General features: G+C 49.0%; 1 protein-coding gene and 1 long non-coding RNA gene across 5 annotated transcripts in view; both read right to left on the bottom strand.

The window, feature by feature from the left end:
* The window catches only part of NRG2 (neuregulin 2), a 153,893-nt gene that overhangs the window by 124,889 nt on the left and 15,327 nt on the right, over window positions 1-13,677 (bottom strand). The window lies entirely within an intron of this gene.
* On the bottom strand, window positions 4,332-9,244 carry LOC112533401. The gene is made up of 3 exons (XR_003077616.2): window positions 5,724-9,244; window positions 5,501-5,629; window positions 4,332-4,695 (listed from the first exon to the last, which is right to left on the bottom strand). It is a non-coding gene; the product is annotated as an uncharacterized LOC112533401 (long non-coding RNA).

Here is a 13,677-nt window from a genome sequence, read left to right as displayed (position 1 = left end):
TCACCTCTTGCCCTATCATGAGGCATTATTGAGAAGTGCTGTCTCGCTCTCCTTCATTCACCATGCCATCAGGTATTTATACATACAGATAAAATCCACCTGTAGCTTTTCTTCTCCAGGCTGAACAGAACCAGCTCCTCAACCTCTCTTCATATGAAAGATGAACCATTTTCTAGCACTTGTGGGACTTGTTTACTTAGCTGATCCCTAACCATAGGGTAGGTCTTCCTTGCTCAAGTCTTCTCCCTGGTCTTAGTGGCTTTGGATTGCTGAATGTTGGTCTTACTGGTAAAGACTGAAGCAATGAAGGCACTGGCTACCTCAGTGTTTTTCAGGCAATTTGTCAGCAGGTCACCAGCAACATTCAGCAGCTAGTTGACATTTTCCCTAGTCTTCCTTTTTCTGCTTATGCACTTGCCCAAACCTTTCTTGTCACCCTTCACACTTCACACTGAATTCAAATCCAGGTCAGCCTTGGCTTTTCTAATCCTAGCCCTGCAACACCAGACAGCAGCTCCTGGGTTCACACGCCTCTGCATGTCCTTCTACACCTCACTTTTATGCTGAGTTTAGTTAAGGGCCCCTTACTCATCCATGCCAACCTCCTACTGTCTTTGTTTGATTAATCGTAGTTCTATTCCTCCAACTTTAGCTTATGTGTAAACATTTGCTTCTTCTTCAGACCTCTTGGTGGGTATACCTTCACTACTACAAGTGATGTTGTCTAAAGCGAATGCCCAGCCAATCAATGAGATTCTTCTGATGTCATATGGATATTCAGCTCTCCAATACAGTAGGTCTTTGATCAACCAATTTTGGAATTTGCCTGTGTTCAGTGTAAGCAGAGTAGATGGAAAAACCACAGAGGAAGGAGCAGTAGCTAAGTCTCCTCTCTTACCCTATTCACCCATTTTAAGCCTTGCTGCACAACATGATATGTTTCAACACCTGCAGCAATAAATAGTAGCACAACCCAGGAACAAATACTTGGTCATGTTTATCCTCAAGTGTTCCTTGGTCGCACTGCAGCCCACAATAGCATCCGTTAACAAGTGTTAGAACATAGTTACAAATTGCAGCAAACACAAATGCTCCGTCAGTGTTATTGCACATTTCATTAACGATGATCCTTCACATTTCAGCAACAGCCACTCAAGGATCTGAAAACATTTATATGACTCAGTGAGCCAAGTGTCAAGCTCCATGTGTGAGCCAGATGTTCACAACATCATTTTACAAATGAGGGAACGAAGTTCACAGGACTGACTCCAGACCCCTTTCCTCCCACTGAGCAATCCACTGCCCACCAACTAGTCATGGGGGAATTATCCATTTCATGACAAGGCAGGATACCATTATGGTCTTTTTGTTTTCTTGCATTGTCTCTATTCCCCTGTTCCCCATCTTGTGTTTAGATTCTAGGCCCGGAGGGGTACCTCCAAATGTGCCCACTGCAGCACAGCATGGCACAGAGATGCAACTTAGCATTACTCGGTATGTCAGTGTAAGCAGAAGGGGCACCAGAAGCTGGCTAACAGAGTTCTTCAAGATCTCCAGCAGATCTCTGCATGTGTGAAGTTGTGCTCCTTGCAGAGCAAACCTGGTTCATTTGCAGGAGCAGCAGAGCCAACTGAGTTCACCATCTTTCTCATTGCATCCTCTTACCCCAGAGCACTCAGAGCCTGCGTTTGTCAGTGCCCTGGCTCCTTTCAAAACCTTGCACTTTCAAGACCCAAAAGGAGAGGCAAGAAAGCAATTCTCACTTAGCAAGCCGACTGTAGGAATGTTCACCTCCCTCATCCCCACAGAGTCCTGGCTGAGCTGGATGAGAGGTTTCCTTTCACCTAGAGAAACACCTGTGCTTATGAAGCTGAAGAGACTGCAGCATCTCTCTCGAAACCCCTCCTGCCAAACCACTCTCCCAGCTGTGTCACCGCATCATGTTGCTTTTCACAAGATGAGAGAAAAAAACCACACGCTGCTCCCTCTAGTGACAGCCTGAGCGCAGTTAGGCAGTCTGCCTTCCCTCACAGCTCTGATGCAACACTTGGTTTTAGGCTCAACAGACAGCATTTTCACATAGGACCCAATGAAATTAACTCTCCTCCATTTGCAGGCTTTCTCTCACAACACCTTTGGCCAACCCGAACCTACCTGAGCTACTCTCTGAGTCTGCTGCTCTGCAAGGACAGGTCTCATCCAGCTCAAGAGCTGCTAACAGGATTTGTGGAGCTTTACCAGTCCTCAGTTCAAATCTGGTCTGAGCTGAGAGTGACCTCAGGGTAAAAGCACCCAGCAGCCTTGGTCACCTGAGCAGGGTCATCACAGGTCCACTCTGCAATTGGCACTAATTGTCCAAATAAAAGCAAGTACGGGAACCAAAAGCAGCTACGCAACAGAAAAGCTGCAGCTCAGATGGGTATTACCGCTCCCACAGTCATTCCAAGGACAGCAGAACGCTGTTCCTCCCAGGTCTAGCTAGAATCAAAAGTGGATATTACAGCTTTGTGGCTAAAAGCAAACTGCACTAGGCAAAGAAAACAAGAGAGGATGAAGTTAACATAACCATTGCCTTTCTGCTTATTCTAGACCATAAACTAGCACAATATTCTATATATTCTAGCACCATAAACTAGATGGAGACCCAAGGCTCCAGCTCAGCAGAAGACCCATGTACACTGAGAACCACTTCACTTCTGCCCAGACTGATATAGACAGCATAACAGCTCTGCACAAGTCCTATTTGTTTTCCATGCCTGCACCTTGTCTTTCCAGTGTCCCACCACTGTCTCAGAGCCTGCATCCTCTGTCTTAGTGACAGCATCAGCCTGGGCTCTGCTCTGGGTCTAGGTGGAGGGCAAGTGTGGTCCTGTTTGTCATTCAGAGGAAGGTCAGTTGCATGCTTCAGGTGACTGCTCGCAGGACAAAACCTAGCACTGGTGAAAGGGGTTGGTGGGTAAGCTACAGCATGTGCACCAGCCAGTGCTGAAACGGGCTGTCAGACTTTGTTTCTCCCTGTATGGCTATGCTCCTGGGCTAGGGGACAGTGGTACCACTGTGGACTTTAATTATGGTAAGGGGACAGATAGCAGAGGCACATTCAGAGCCCTAGCGCACCAGCTCACAGGAGGACACCTGAGACACTGCACTGCTAGCAGGGCAGGGCTGGAGGGCATCACAGCAACTAGTGGGACATGTGGGACCCATAAGCTCCAAGCAGGACACATGTGACACCAACTCCAGACAGACAGGTCTAATATGTGATGCGCCAGCTCCCAGATGATGCCCTGCCTGCTGGCAGGATGCATGTGATGAGCTGACACCCTGCAGCACAGTTCTGATATGCTGACTCGCAGTGGGCCAGAGCCCCATAGGATGCACAAAGCTTCAGCAGGACATGGGCCTCGCTGACTCCCAGCAGTGACACCCTACTCCCACTGGGACACATATGACACACCAACATCCAGCAGGACAAGAGTAATGCGGAACTCCCAGCAGGGCAGGACAAGTGTGCAAGGCACCATCTACCAGCAGAGTATGAGCAACACACACCGATTTCCAGCAGGACAGAGCTAGCGTGTGACACACCAGGACACGTGTAGTGCACCAGATGCCCCAGTGCAGCACCAGTGGGACAAAACAACACAGTGACTCCTGGCAGAACCCGTGCGATGCACTCACTCCCATCCAGACACCAACAGCACACTGCCTCCCAGTGAGACCCATTTAGTGCAATGACTCTGAGCGTGGCAGGGTCAGGGCTCTGCCATAGATTTCTGATGCACCTCGTGGGTACTACCACAAGGCAGAGGACAAGTGTGATACACCAGATTCCAGTGGATAGGGCTGGCGTGCACCACACAGCCGTCCCTGTGCCATCCCCGTCCCTGTGCAGTGCTCGCCATCCAGGAGACAGTGCTGGCAGAACCGGGGTGCAGGGGTAGGTCAGGCTGCGTGGCTGGGGGACACGATCACCATAGTAGGGCTCCCAGTGCCACCTAGCGGGGGACAGGGGACGCTCAGGGGTCATCCATCCCTGCACTGAGTGCTGCTGGGTGAAGCAGACCTGCCCCAGCCAGGCCGGCCTCCATTGCCCTGCACCTGCAGCACCCAGAAAACATTCCAGCCGCCGTAATCAGATAATGTTTCAAGAAAGACCCCAAATTATTACATCTTTGGAGGTGCACACCGCTCGATGCATTTCTTATCCACACTGCTACCTGCAAACTATCCCTCATCTGTGTACGTTAACTCTAACATATACAGTCATGCACATACAAGAATGCAGCACAGACATGAGAGCCAAAGAAAACACCGTCACAGCAAGCAGCTTGTTTGACTGCGTAAGTTTTATTTTATAGGATCTCTGCCCAGAAAACAAGGTCAGAGGTTCTGGGAGGTAGAAATAGTAGCTGGGGCTATAAAGGTGCAGTACAGAGCTGTGTGAAGGTTTATACACGAGAAGGCTCAAAACAAGTAACAAACACAATTTAAGATCTGCGGGGGGAGGGGTGGGATTTGCAACCCCGGTGCATGTGAACGCAATCTTTCCTTCCATCTCTCCACTCAGCAGGCAACAGTCAATCTCTTAAGCTGCATCTCCATTCATCTACAGCTGTTTAATCACTTGGCATTTTCTTCCTTTCCATCTGCACTGTCAGTCTCTTCTTTTCTCACATGTCCTGAAAACAATCCCTAGGATATTAAAGAGAAAACCATGACACCTTGTGGAACAGATGGAGGCTTCTCCAGATGAAGGCATCCTCTTGAATAGCAGTGTGTCACCCAGCAGCTCTGCCCAACAAAGCCCAGGCAGTTAAAAGAAACTAAATGAGGCCTAAGAAAACCCTATAGATTGTCAGTAGATGCCCCAAGTTCATCTACTGATCAAATGCAGCCCCTCTTCACTCAGAGGATCAGCTACCAGATTTTTGTTGGCCTTAATCGTGATTAAGCTGAGCATCTCTGCAGGGAGTTTTTCCAGAGAACCCAAATCCCTGCAAAAATTAAATCAGCTGCAAGATGCTCTATTATCCTCATGACCCATCCTCAGATCAAGGCAATGGGTGGGACGAGAAAATCAGGCTCATCACACTGATGATCTTGGCTAGGCTGGATCCCAAAAAGAACTGTAGTAACTTATAAGTCTAGAAAAGGGGAGATAGAAGATACAATCTAAAAAGATGGCCACCGAGCTCAAGACAAACAGGAGGGAAAGCACAAACAAAAAGTCCTGCCTGTCACTAAGATGGCTCTTGTTACAATGCAGGGCTTGGGTGAGCATACGGGTTGAGCATATCTCTTCAGCCAGGAACCCAGCACAAAGCCAGGACAGCAGATGAGCAGCTCAGGTGCACCCAGAAAGGTCACACTCACCCAGGCCCCTGCTTCCTAGGACAGCCCCTGTGCACCTACAGCAAAAATCCTTCAGGATCCCAATGAAACATCAGCTGATCCCCAAGCACTGAAACCGGAAGCTGTCCTCTTCCCATGAACTCACCTCCTCAGCAATCACAAGTGCCAGCTGCTAGCCTGCTACCTATGTCAGAAGCAGAATAATTTGAGATTGGAGAAGTCAAGCAGGCTGTGGTGATCCAAGAACTGCCCTTTCTTCCTGGAGCAGCAAAGCCTGAAAGAAAGGAAAAAGATGGGGCCAAACATCAGTCTCAAGGCTGAACTTCTCCAGCCACTTAGGATCAGATCGTTGTTTTAAGAACACTTACATGAGAGCAAGAATGGCTTGGGAACTGCTCAGGAGAGCCTTGGCTAGGTTGCCTTCAGGTCACCGAGCACACACGGGGCAGCAGAAGCAGCTTCATATTCTTGGCTCTGTCAGATTTTGGTGACAAAACTGAAAAATGTGGTAGAAGACATTTTCATTTTGCAAATGTTGCCAGCCTGATGGGACATGCCAGCAACAATGAGCTGCAGAGAGGGAAGGCAGCAAGGAAAGCTGGTCTCAGGGCAAAGGCAGATGGCCAGGACATGATCAGAAAGAAAAGAGGAGGCTGAGAGAGACATGATCAGAGCAGGGTGACACTCATACTAGGAAAGGGGAGAAGAGGACTATTAAAAGATGTTACTGGGGGGAGAGGATTATCAGCTTCTAGAATAGGCTGGGGAGAGGAAGACCCATCAGATACTGAACAGTTCAAACAGGATCACAGCAATCAAAGGCTTCCTCAGAAGGACAGTCATCACCAGGAGATGACAGTGGGTGGAGATGTGGTACTTAAGGACATTGTTTAAGTGGGCAATATTGGTGGTAGGTGGACAGTTGGACTAGATACCTTACAGGTCTTTTCCAACCCTAGTGATTCTATGATTCTGTTCTATGATTCTAAATCGCAATTATTATTAGCATCTGCCATCAGGATCTAGAGAGACTTTAAGGGGAATGAAACAGATTACCCAAACATGACCCAAGAGGAGAGGGTCCTGGCAGACAGTGGTTCTTCTTCTTGGGTCACTAGGTTGGTCTAAATCCTAGGCCTTACATCAAAACAAGTTTCAGGTCCCAAACTGAACCTCTCCATGGAAACTGAGGCCTACTAGCCCAAGCAGTCCAGGGCAATGCTCATCAGGGAGGCAAGAGACACTGCTGGGAAGTAGGAAGTAGGGCTTGAACTCATATCTCTGGAGGGTACAAGGGCACTGTTGTGCTCCCAGTAAGCTCCCTCTGCATGTGCCTACACTGCCCACAGCTTTCTTCTCTGTTTTGTTTCTAGATCCTCACAGTCTGTCCACACCACAGGTACAGCTTTTTTGCACACAGGCTCTTGTTTGAAGGAGATCAGTTCGGCCTCTAATGATTGACAGATCACTGAACAACAGTTAGATCATCCTTGGCCTCCACACCTCTTCGGAATCATAGGAATCTGGGACCGCTGAAACCCCAGCAACTGCCGACGGTGTCTCAGCACACTACAGAGGGCTCAGAGGAGACCTGGGCCAAAGATTACAGTGTAGAAGTGCTCATCCCCAAGCACTGGGAGCTTCGTTATGTAGCATGGAAGTCAGAGGCAGTTCATAGGAAAAAAATGTCCTCGGTAGCAGATATTTCAGATCTGATCCCAACTGCTGAAGGCTGTTCCTCAGCACAACCCTGTGCTGGAGGTCATAACTTCCCTGCGAGGCATAACCACACTGCTCAAGAGGGTCCAACTCATTGAGACTCCTGCCTTCCAACAGAGAGCAAGAAATCCCTATATAACATGTCCGTAAAAGATGGCAGGGTCTCTAAGAAAGCTTTTCGGGTAGAAAGTTGCACATAAATGTCTCCAAGTTTAACGCCACTTCTAACCAGCATGCTGAAATTAAGGAGTGTGCAAGGCAAGGCCATCCCACATTTCTCCCTGTAGCACTGGGAACCTGCAGACAAAGAAGCAGCACCTGAGGCTGATGGCCCCCATATCACATCTCCAGAGGATTCCAGCAGACAACTCTTAATTTATGTCTTCTACATAGCGTTCACCAGGCAAAATGGATTGATGCTGTCATTTACATTACCTCCATATCTCTCTGCTCTGCAAACTGGAGAATCACTAATGTTTGACTGTGTATCAGCACAAACGTAGCTGACAGTATTTTATTCCTATAGGTCGAATGCTGAGGACCCACTACCAAGGCAGACCCCAGCTCACTGCTGTCTGAGAACGGAGGGAAAGGAAAATAAAGAAAACAGTTCAGCTTGAGCTGTATTCTTCTGAGCATCAGCCTACAATTAACTGGATCTCTAAAATACACAAGAAACTAAGAAAAACAACAGCCACAAGCTAAGATGACTGCACTGATCCCAGAAAGCTTTTATCTCTTTGAAATGAATAAATATCTCTAATGTAACTACTTACAGCACTTTTTAACAGTGGTCTGTGCATTAAACTCCCTTTCCAGACTGACTGTGATACAGCTCTCAGTAAATGTGCTGATGGAAAACCACTGCCACAAAGGCCCTTCCAAGGGCCTTCCACACCATCTCTTCTTCTACAGCAAAGCTTTCTTGCAAGCCTCACCATCTCTGCGTGCAGTCCAAGGGTATTTCAGCCCATATCTCACCACAAGGACTGTATTTTCAAGGTCAGACAAGATGGCAAAAGCTGAGAGGATATTTCCCAAATCTCTCACACACCCTGATGTTGAAAAGAAACGCAGAGTGTTCAAATTCACCTTTCTCAGATGCATGGCAGACTCGCTTTGTAACCAATGTGATGCTGGTTGTCTCCAGATATCTACTCACACAAAGTCAGAATCTGGTGATTTCATGTGTTACCGGCCTCTGACTGCAGGAAAATGCACGCAATTAACAGGCTATTTCAGTACTAACGATCGGCCCTTTTCAGAGAAGGAAGCTGGCTGTTTCATATCGGGCAGCCCATATTGCCACCACTTAATCAGGCTGAGATTTAAGGAAGCCCGCTGTGAGATGACACAGATTGCTTCCTCCCTCGGGAGCTGTCAAGCACTGCGGTCAGTGTGTGACTGGCAACCTCTGCAAAATGAGCCCTGCTACGCAAGCAGCTGGGTCCACCTTCCTCCTCTGCTGGCACTCAGTCCCTGCAGACCTGGGCTGGCATCAAGGTGTTCCACGCGCTCAGCCATCCCACATGCCGACCCCTCTCTTTGTCCCTCGGGACAGCTGCACAGGAAAAGCCAGCAGTGACAGAGAGAATGTGTTCACACAACTGTTTAGCCTCCCAGGTCAGCCCAGTAGACAGAGCCTTGTCTAGGTGTGGATGAAACCATCTGCTCAGTGTCTGGCAGCAGGAAGGCTGCTGCTCCCTTCTGCCTGCACCCAGGCAGTTCCCAGATGGGCTGCGGCAGAGCTGAAGCAGGGCAGCTCTGTCAGAGGAGGGGGGAAAGGAGGATGGATGCAATTCCCCAGGACAGCATTGAAACTGGGCACCAGGATCAGGCCAAGCAGTTCCAGACAGGTGGGACCTTCTGACCCCACTCCTCCCAGCCCTCTGTAAAAGAACAAGCTGATGTTGAGATGTGGAAATGAGACATGCAGAATCCCCAGTCACACCTATCTTCAGACCACATCCCATCCTAGAGGGAGTGTCACGGAGTTACCTAGATAGATCTGTGCCCGTGACGGGGGCAGTAGGCTGGCGGGCCCCTCTCCCCCCTGGCTTCCCGAGAAAAATGAAGCAGCGGCAACGATCTAAGAAGGAGAACTTATTTTACTAACTATGATGTTGGGATGCAAGATGACACGATATAATACAATCTAATTGGGAGTAAGGATAATAAATCAAATGAAATGAGAGAGAGAGCAAAAGAGCGATAGAGAGGGAGAGAGAGAGAGAGAGAGTGAGAGAGTTTCCAAAACCAAAAGCCTTACTTGTTGAAGGCGCCCGGCTTGGAAAGCACACCCACTCCTCTCCCGGCAGCAAGCGAAAGTGAAGAAAAACCGCGCGCAACCAGATGACATATCTTCTGTGATGTATCTTCCTTCTCTGACCGTGAGGTCCTCTGGGATACGTAGTTCTTCTCTTTTGTCCATGATGTTATGATGTGGAATACCAATAGCGAAGTTACAAAACCATGACAAGGGAGAGATAGGGCGTTCCAGGCTTCAAACTCATTAGCCCTGTCACCCCATAACTCAGGGCACTGACAGTCTGCCTGGCAGCTCCTGCCCTTGGGCCCCAATCCCAAAGCTCAGCTCATGCCCGGGAAACACTTTGCCCAGATCAGAACTGCTGTTACTTTATGCCCAAAGTCTCTGCCAACAGGCCAGATCCTCACGTCATACAAATGGCTTTGCACAAACACTACAACTATGGCAATCAATGAGAATGTCTTCACCAGCCTCCCCTGCCCAGGGTCTGCTCCAGCACATACCACTACATTGCATGCCAAAATGCTGGCAGCTTGTTCCAGGCAAATGAATAGGAACTTTGGCTACAGCTGTCCAGATGCCCTTCCACATCTGTTTCGCAGATTAAGTGTCCCCTTGAACAACAGTTTAGGGGGGAATCTTCTCCTGCAAGGAGATGTTGAACGGCATGCAGAACCTCCCAGCAACTCTCACACATCTGATTCCAGAGAGGTGTAGCACATCTGCTAAGATGTGCTGCCTTTCCTGGTCCTTCCAGACACATCCTCGTCCCAGGGCACAGCTCATCACTTCTCCCAGTCAGTCTGAATCTTCCAAGATCTCTTGCAATTCCCAGCACTTGTGTTCATGTAAGAGGATACAGCCAGCTTTAAACAGGGTTCCTCATCTCCTAGCAGCTTAAAGCATATGGGTGAAAGTGGGGATCAGGAGGGATTCAGGACTGGTCTGCAAATTGTGAAATGGAAACGGTGGCACTGTGGCAGAGCCCTTGCAAGCCTCCAGTCCTGCATCCAGATCCACTGCTGTTAGAACGTATTTGAGCACTGGCTAGACACTCATCAGCATCTCTGCATGACCTGTCTCTGCAGCCTGGCAATCAAGACATGTAAAATCACTTTGTATAGCAAGTGCACAAGGAATCAAATGGAAGTTACACCAAGCCCTTGACAGTGCTGCACTGTGAGTCATGCCCCTCACTGACCCCCCTACTCCCAGGAAACAAGCCCATGGGATATTCCTGGGAGCCACACATGGAGCAGAAAACAATTTTAGAAAGTTTCAGCAGCTTTCCCTAAAGACATTGCTTGTGATTATTAAAAATATATTTGGGGTGTTCATGTGGGTGGCAACACAGGCAGAACCACAAGGAGCAGAGAGCTCCTTTCCTCATTTCTGAATACCCCCTAACTTCCCCGTATCAACTGTGCTATTAGAAACAGATGCAAGGAAATGTATTATTATTTCTAGATATGATTTTAAGCTGAGACTCCCTTTCAACACAAAGTGGTACTGTGTTACAGCTGAGCACCTTCTCACAGGTAGATTGCTCCACACTTCGGAAAAAGCCAGCTGCAGCTGATGTGAATCATGTCAGAAAGAGCATCATGGTTGCCATGAATGACAGGTGCTACCTATTAACCTTAATTAAACCACAGGTGACACTAATCACTTAATGCGTCCTTAATTAGGACTTGAGAAAGTTTTAGGCATAGAAAAAAATCATGTGGCTGAACTTGAGTTGCTAGCCTTCATCCTCTTTACCTTGATTTCCCCTTCACAGTTTTCCAAGCATCTGGGGAGAAGCCATGCCAGGCTCACACCACCAGCAGCACAGAGCCTCGTGGTTTCCTCCCCATCCCTGAGCTGCTGCCAGGTCTCTCCTGTCCCACTTTCCTGTGATTGCATATGGCTATGCGGGAGCAAAAGCCTCAGAGACTCTGGGACTAATGCAGTTTTCTAGGACAGCATGTTCCAGTTGTGAGCTCCAACAAGCATGCCGAATGCAATGGAGAGCCAGCTCCTGCCCAGGGGTAGCCTGCAGCACCACCAAAGTCAGTGCTAGCCCAGACTATGTCCTGGCCACAGCAAAGCACTCCCTCTGCAGGGCCCGCTGGCAGGCCTCAGGCCATCCCAGGGACACCCTCCTTCCTCCAGACCCTAAGGAATGGAAAATCTCTGCAGGCATTACCATGCAGAAGTCATCACATGAAAACCCTCCCACTCGCCTGGAGCTGCCATGGCTGCAGGCTCCTGCAGGCTGCAGAGGGTGGGATGGATCTGCAGCAGCCTCAGCCTTCATGAACCACTCCTAGGCAGCCTTGAGCTAGGAGACGAAGAGCTCTCCCATTTTGATCATAGTTTAGATGGACCCTTCCCAGCACCTAGCATCTTCTGTGATGGGATGAGAAGAAAGGCATGGTTGGAGAAAAGCTCCTTTCGAGACACCATCCACCACTCCCACCTTCCTGAAAAATATACCTTCATTTGTGATTCCCTTTTTGCTGGGTTACGAGCACCACCAGACAATAAACACTGGCCACTACAGAAATGTTCCCTTAAGGCCCAACCTTTGCATCACCGAGCACCACAGGAGCCTTGCTGCTGCTATTAGCTGAAATATCCTGAAAGACAGACACAAAGATGCAGTGATATCAGTAAATCAAACTGCATGAGGGCCATGTGTGGCTGCACTCCTATGCTGCTGCAGACTTGGGAAAGAAAGAAAAAAAAGAAAAAGAAAAAAAAACGTACAGTTCAAGAGCTCCTTCTCTGTACATAACCACCCTGTGTCAGTGGCTGTGTTCCATAGCACAGGTGCAAGCTGCATATGGGCAACCATGCCAGAGAACAGCCCTGTAGCAACACAGCCAAGGAGCCAGGGCAGATGTCCCACACCCAGTGGGACAGGAGAGCCAGGTCTTCTCCTTGCCCCACAGCACTGCACACCACATGCTGCAGACACTCAACAGAGCTCTTTGTGAGAGAGAAATGAGAACTGCCTATTTGAACAGCATAATTCCTGCTGCAGTTTGTTTCATCTCCATCAAATAAAGCATTAAATGGTGAAGCACTTCTAACAAAATGCAGGTCAGCCCAACCCTCACTTCTCCTCTGACAGCAGGAAAACAACATCCAGCCAAAGCTAGCAGTTACATGGGCATCTGAATCCATACGCAGTAGAATGAGGCCTCAGGATCTGACAAGGCCAGTGACAACTTGCTGTGTCACCTTGGAGCTTTGTTAGAGGCTGTCTGTGCCAGACATAAGTCTTCAGAGAAGCCTACATGGAGAATCAAAAGCACTTTTGCACTGGTTTTAGGTAAAAGACGCCCAGAAGTACATTAGAGCAACACTGGCTTCATCCATTCCTCCAAAGAAGCCTTTGCTTCATGACCTTGAGGCAAGCCACTCCAAGACTCAGACTGCCTGTCTTTGCAGCCAAAGGAAAAAATGTTCCAGCTGTCTCTCTCTATTCCCAAGATCTCACACACCTTGTCCATGGAGACACAGCTGTGGGAAAAACACACACCTTATGGGATGCCCCAGGTTCAGATCTGCCTCACCACTGTGCAGACCTCACAACTGCCATCTCAGAGCCAAAGGAGCCCTTGCAGACCTCCTCCCCAGGGGTACTCTCCTCCTCCAGGCTCCTCTCCCACTGCACGGTGAGGAGTTTCCCAAGCAGCTGGTGCACTGCCAGTCCACACAGTGCTTCCGCTGCTCCACAGGGCTCTGCAGCAGCAGTAATGGCAGCACAGGTGAAGACCTCACACCACCTACCAGACACCTAGCCTGTCCTCCTGCCAGCTCACTCCAAGACCTGCTCAGCTAACTCATTGGCTGGCTCCTCCACCACAATCATTTGGGGACTCATATTGTTACGTCTCCATCTTTTCCCCTGCAGTCCTCTGGCTGCTGCAGCTTCACATGCGCTGTGATTGTCCTCTTCCTCCTGTCTGGTGATCTCCTCCAAAGGATACTATCTGAAAAGCTGCAGGATGCAGAGCAAAAACCCTCCTAGCATTAAGTGCATAACACAGGACCAGCTCCAGGCAAAGCTCCAGCAAGAACCTTGCTGAGTTTTCTCTGCTGGTGCCTCTGGGGATGGCAGCAATTGGATGTCTTCCACCTGACAGTAGATTCCTAGCCTTTCCCTTTCTTATCTCTTATTGTACACGAGGAAAACTATGCTAATGCCAGTGCTCAGCAGCTGGGATGTGGAACATGCACCCCACTGCTTCTGACAGCTAGAAGCCTGGCTATGCATTACACAGCTGGGGTAAAAGCCCCCTGTACAGCCCAGCCGCATCCCAAATCCCCAGCTGCCAACACCA

This window comes from Gallus gallus, chromosome 13, assembly GCF_016699485.2.
Source record: "Gallus gallus isolate bGalGal1 chromosome 13, bGalGal1.mat.broiler.GRCg7b, whole genome shotgun sequence".
Classification (NCBI taxonomy): Eukaryota; Metazoa; Chordata; class Aves; order Galliformes; family Phasianidae; genus Gallus; species Gallus gallus.
Note: the sequence above shows the minus strand (reverse complement) of the source record. Positions and strands in the feature narration are given on the sequence as shown.